This window comes from Bos javanicus, chromosome 1 (genome assembly GCF_032452875.1).
Source record: "Bos javanicus breed banteng chromosome 1, ARS-OSU_banteng_1.0, whole genome shotgun sequence".
Classification (NCBI taxonomy): domain Eukaryota; kingdom Metazoa; phylum Chordata; class Mammalia; order Artiodactyla; family Bovidae; genus Bos; species Bos javanicus.
Window position 1 is genome coordinate 17,171,550 of NC_083868.1, and position 6,730 is coordinate 17,178,279.

Here is a 6,730-nt window from a genome sequence, read left to right on the forward strand (position 1 = left end):
CTTAGGTTTGAAGTATGTATGGAACACTGACAATCAAAAGACAATCTACAATAAATTTGTAAAGTTTTCTTTGAGGAATGGAAAATGTCTACATCGAAACTTGATTATTATTTTTCACAAATACAGAAGTCCCCACAATCACTGCATCTATAGTCTAAAGTACAGTTCACTTCATGAATTTCCAGTGCAGCAATTCAAAGTCAGAAAAGCTAAAGATTTAGCAATAGAAAGCAGGTGAGGTGGGACAAGTGGAGAGAGTAGCATATATTACCTTATGTAAAATAAATAAAGCACATATTACCTTAAGTAAAATAAATAGCCAGTGGGAATTTGCTGTATGACTCACGGAACTCAAACCAGGGCTCTGTGACAACCCAGATGGGTGGCAGGGAGTTTCAAGAGGGAGGGGATATATGTATACCTATGGTGATTCATGCTGATGTAAGGCAGAAACCAACACATTATAAAGCAATTACCCTTCAATTAAAAAATATATTTTTAAAGAACCAGGCAATAGAAACACTCTTAAGTACCAGGTTAAAGATATCCCAAGGCATAAAAATCAGTCCACCTCATTAGTGTAGATTTAAACTTCTGTCCTTTGGACTGCAAGGAGATCCAACCAGTCCATTCTGAAGGAGATCGGCCCTGGGATTTCTTTGGAAGGAATGATCCTAAAGCTGAAACTCCAGTACTTTGGCCACCTCATGCAAAGAGTTGACTCATTGGAAAAGACTCTGATGCTGGGAGGGATTGGGGGCAGGAGGAGAAGGGGACGACAGAGGATGAGATGGCTGGATGGCATCACTGACTTGATGGACATGAGTCTGAGTGAACTCAGGGAGTTGGTGATGGACAGGGAGGCCTGGCGTGCTGTGATTCATGGGGTCGCAAAGAGTCGGACACAAGTGAGCGACTGATCTGATCTGAAACTTCTGTCTAGAGTAGTAGTAGTATTTGATCTAAAACTCTTTGAGTTTACCATGATCTCTCTTCTCTCCTAACTTGTCTTTTCTACTTATAGACAAATTACAATAGTTTTCTATTGCCATGTAATAAACTTAGAAATTTAACACACACAAACTTAGAGAGCCACTAGAAATTTAGAGACTTAACTGGGCTTTGTTCTAGACCTCACAGGGCTGCAATTAAAATTTCAGCATGCTGCATTGCCCACAAAGTTTGGGGACCTCTTCCAAGTTCACATGGCAGTTTGTAGCTCCTGGTTGTACGAATAAGGGCCTGTTTTTCTCACAGACTGTCTGTCAGGAGCCACTCTCAGGTCCAAAGTCAGCTTCCACTAGTCTTCTCTGAGTCCCCTTCTAGGGCCCTCGTACAACATGACGGCTTGTTTTTTCAAAGCCAGCAAGACGCTGCCTCTGCTTCGTTCACCCCAGGGAAGTCCTGAATGCCTTTTTAAAGTCTCACCTGGTTAAGTCAGCTCCACACAGGATTATCTCCCTTTTCATTAAGTCACAGTTCAAGTGTTAGGGATGTTAATCACATACATATGATCGCTCACATTTGCCGTATTCTCTTGGTTCCAAGCAGTCACAGATTTCACCTGTGCTCAAGCGGAGGGGATTACAGGAAAGCAAGTGCACCAGTGGGTGGTGTTTTGGAGAGCCACCTTAGAATTCTGCCCACTAGGCCACTCCAATGTGCAGCCAAAGTAATCATTCTGGGATTGAAATTAAACAAGTTAAAGCTACTATATAACATATACAAGTGATTCTTCATTGACTTAAATATCAAGTCAAAATTGTGTAATATGAAAAGACACTTCTATATATATTTACATATATACATCTGAAGCCTGTTTTTGTCCAATCTCTCTGCTTCTAATCTCTGTGCCTGTTGGAGTCCTTGTATTGGGGTATATAAATCTTAAAGTTTCTTTGTTCAGAGCATAATCTACTCACACATTTTACCTATAAAATGTTCAACTTGCACATCCTCCATTTAAAAATACTTTTCTAATTACTAGTTTTAAAAACCTTATCACAGGCATTTTTAATATACTTTGGATCCAGTATTTTTGAAATTATGCGTGTGTATCATATGGAGATACAGATCTATATTTTATCCATAGCCATAGTTTAACACATGTACATATACATATAACATACATATGTACATGTATATAAACTATCCATAGATGCAGGGCTTGCCTGGTGGCTCAGTTATAAAGAATCTACCTGCCAATGTAGGGACACAGGTTTTCAATCCTTGGGTCAGGAAGATCCCCTGGAAAAGAAAATAGCAACCCATTCCAGTATTCTTGCCTGGGAAATCCCATGGAGAGAGAAACCTGGCAGACTATAGTACATGGGGTCCCAAAAGAATCTGACATGACTTAGCAACTAAATAACAGCAAAATCCAAGGATGTTTATTTATATACTTATAAATATATATCCATATCTACATATACATTTAACTTTGTGGTTGAATGTACAATGTAAGACAGTGAAGATATTCTTTTTACTGTAATACATCTAGAATTGACTTTTATTCTTTAAGGTAAAAGGCAAAGTTCACTTTTTTTCTATATATATATGCAATTATTCTGGCATCATGTATTGAAAACGTGTCTCCTGTTTTATGAAAGTAATAACTTTGTCGTAAATCATATAGTCAAATATGTAGGAATATTTTGTAGACTTTATATTTTCCTGACTTGTTTTATCTCTTCCTGCACCAACATCACAATTTTAAAAGTTACTGTTGTGGTGGTGTTAGCCACTCAGTTGTGTCTGATTCTTTGTGATCTCATGGATCCATCAGGCTCCTCTGTCTGTGGAATTCTCAAAGCAAGAATACTGGAGTGGGTTGCCATTCCTTTCTGTGGGGGATCTCCCTGACCCAGGTATCAAACCCAGATCTCCCTCATTTCAGGCAGATTCTTGATTGTTTGAGCCCCAAACTGACTATAACTCGTAATAAATGTTTATAGCTTATAGTTAAAAAGTCTTTTAACTTTGATCGCTGTATTCAGTAGTATTTTTCTCATTATTGTCTGTATATATTTTCATGTAAGTTTTACAGCCCATTTTATTCTATTTAATAAGGTTGAAATTCCTATTGAAATTTCACTGAATGCTTAGATGAATTTAATGAAAAATGTCACACACTTTGTTTATGTAGTTTGGTTCAATTATTTTTTCCTATATCCATTCTACTTTGTTGTTTTATGCTGTTTTAAAATGTATCATAAGAAGAAACACCAAATAAAATTGGACAAATGTTCTGAGCAGTTAATTCATGAATGTAAGTATAAAATTGGCCAATATAAAAATGAAAGTATGTTCAGCATTATTATTACAGGCATAAATCATTTATTGCACCTCACAGATATCATGGTTTTTTACAAATTGAATATTTGTGGCAACCCTATGTCAGCAAGTTTTTCTATTAGCATTTTTTTCAACAGCAATTTTTTTACTTTCTGTCATATTTTAACAATTCTTGCAATATTCAAACTTTTTCATTCTTATATTTGCTATGGTGATTTGTGATCAGTGATCAGTGATGTTTTCACTATGATTTGCTGAAGGTTCAGATGATGGTTAGCATTTTATAGCAATAAAGTATTTTTAAATTAAGGTTTGTACCTTGTTTCTTAGAGACAATGCTGCTGCTGCTGCTGCTGCTAAGTCACTTCAGTGGTGTCCGACTCTGTTCGACCCCATAGACAGCAGCCCACCAGACTCCACCATCCCTGGGATTCTCCAGGCAAGAACACTGGAGTGGATTGCCATTTCCTTCTCCAATGCATGAAAGTGAAAAGTGAAAGTGAAGTCACTCAGTCAAGACACAATGCTACTGCATGCTTAATAAACTATAAGACTATAGTGCAGTGTAAAAACAACTTTTATATACTCAACCACAATTTCATATGACTCACTTTGTTGCAATATTTGCATTATTATGGTGATCTGGAAATGAATCCACAGTGTCTCCAAGGTATACCTTTATCAGGTAAATTCCTGTTAAAGCTCTCATTGAGATTCCACTACACAGCCACAGAAATGGCTGAAGTGAAGGAGAACAAACAGACTGAAAATACCTTTGCAATACAGTTTTGGATTTTTTGTTGTTTGTTTTTCTATTTTGAGCCAGTCTTGAGGCTCTCAGTAGAGACTGGTCAGTTCTATTACTTGAGCAGCTGATTAAGTCCTAAACCCACAACCACTTCTCATATGGGGTTTTCACAGCCTGGGCCACTATATAGCAATCTCCACAGGGTCAGGTATTTCCAAGGATAACACCTATGCCTTACAGTTTGCTGAAGTTATTCAAATTAGCCAATCCTAAGCCTGTTGATTCTGCCTCCCTCTCCCCTTCCTACAGAAACCAGAGTACAAAACATGCACCAATGGTTCCCTCTCTTTTTCTCTGCCTGGTGATTAATCCCAGTACCTCCCCTGAGCTCCTGTGTGGTGTATTACATTCATAATACTCTGTTGCTGCTGCTGCTAGGTCACTTCAGTCGTGTCCGACTCTGTGCGACCCCATAGATGGCAGCCCACCAGGCTCCCCCGTCCCTGGGATTCTCCAGGCAAGAACACTGGAGTGGGTTGCCATTTCCTTCTCCAGTGCATGAAAGTGAAAAGCGAAAGTGAAGTCGCTCAGTTGTGTCCAACTCTTAGCGACCCCATGGACTGCAGCCTACCAGGCTCCTCTGTCCATGGGATTTTCCAGGCAAGAGTACTGGAGTGGGGTGCCATTGCCTTCTCTGTCATAATACTCTGTGAGGATAGTTAAACTGTAAATCTCTTTACTTTACCTTATGTAACAAGAAGTACTAAATATCTTTAGAACTTTAGGTTTGTGCACTATGCATTTTTCATTCACTTATTTTTAGTTAATGTAAAACTACATAAATTTAGAGATCAGAGCTTTTTTAAAAAGCTAAACAATAGGATTTAAATGATGATGATTATATCTAATAATTAGTGCTTAAAATATATAAATTATTCAGTGAATCTCCAAAGGCATATTTTTATCAAATAGAACATATTTCCTCTTAAAATTGCTAGTGGATAGGGAGCCGTCAGAGGACCCTTCCTCATGGACTTTGGTTCTTGGTAAAAAGACAAAGAAGAATCTGAGATCTTACCAGTGGCAAAAACAAACTTACTGTAGCAAGAACAGAAATACTAGCTCAAAAAGATGGGCCAAGCCAAGAAAGTCACCAGGGCTGACATGATGGGGGACAAGGGTTTTTCAAGACAGGGCTTCTGCGTATTTATCTAAGTGGGCGTGGACTGATAGTTGATCGACAGTTGCAAATTACATAACAATAGGCTCTTTGCAGAAGTCTTTCCCATAATTGAGTCTGTTATAATCAGATGTATATATGTATTAAATATTTATGAACCCTTATTAGGTGCTTTCACTTTCACGCTTTGGAGAAGGAAATGGCAACCCACTCCAGTGTTCTTGCCTGGAGAATCCCAGGGACGGCGGATCCTAGTGGGCTGCCGTCTATGGGGTCACATAGAGTCGGACACGATTGAAGCGACTTAGCAGCAGCAGCAGCAGCAATAGGTGCTTGGCTGTCAGGTCACATGAGGACACAGCTGTGTATCAAGGATGCATGTGCCAGAGTTGGAGAAATCCCTGTGGTTAGTTTGTATCCACTTTTATATAAGGCACAAGCCTTGGACTTGGAAAAGTCTCTGTGGCTATTTTGTAGCATATGGATAAGCTCCCCTGGGCTGCATTGGGCTTGTCTGGGGTGTGGATTAGAGATCAGTTTGAATATTTTTTGGCTAGGCCACTCTTCCTTGCTCATGTCTAACATCCTACCTTACAAAATGCAGAATTTAGCGTTATCATCATTGTCAGTGTTCCTGGCTTTCTTAATTTCAATAGCAAAGTAACATTGCTGAGGTGCCAAAGCTGGTGCATCTTGAAAGTTAGCAGAGATGGGAAGTGCTCTAAGTATCTTAAAAAGTGAAAGTAAAGTCACACAGTCCTGTCGGACTCTTTGCAACTCCATAGACTGTAGCCTACCAGGCTCCTCAGTCCATGGACTTTTCCAGGAAAGTACTGGAGTGGGTTGCCATTTCCTTCTCCAGGGAATCTTCCTGACCCAGGGATTGAACCTGGGTCTCCTGCATTGCAGGCAGATGCTTTACCATCTGAGCCACCAGGGAAGCCCTAAGTATCTTACATAAACAAAAAAACAGAACCTTGTGCTGCTGCTTCACACAAACTCAGTCTCATGCACAAACCTGGAGGTGTTTATGAAAAAGTGCAGTCAAATTAATTTAATTATACTAGTATCATAAAATTTCTATGTATATTTCCTCCCTAATGTTCACTCTAAAATAGATTTCCTCATGTTCCCCAAATAGGGCATGAGAGGACAGTGAATGGATGACTTTTTTAAAGTCATTTTTTAATGTATATCAATTTATTAGGATAATAATAAAACTATTTCAAGTGTATTTCCTCAGTCTCCAATATAATAGTGCTATAGAGAAAGCAGCAATGATTATGACTCCAACTTTGAAAGCCAACAGCAATACAGATTATGGTTCCTTTCCTCAGTTTTGGATGAAACTAATTCCATTTGGCCAGCACTATTATTGGCTTCCCTGGTGGTTCAGATAGCAAAGCGTCTGCTTGAAATGCAGGAGACCTGGGTTCAATTCCTGGGTTGGGAAGATCCCCTGGAGAAGGAAATGGCAACCCACTCCACTACGCTTGTCTGGAAAATTC

General features: G+C 39.1%; 1 non-coding gene across 1 annotated transcript; it reads right to left on the reverse strand.

Moving 5' to 3' along the window:
- Positions 1-6,089: 6,089 nt before the first annotated feature.
- On the reverse strand, positions 6,090-6,162 carry TRNAC-GCA (transfer RNA cysteine (anticodon GCA)). The gene has a single exon. It is a non-coding gene; the product is annotated as a tRNA-Cys (tRNA).
- Between the last annotated feature and the right edge of the window lie 568 nt (positions 6,163-6,730).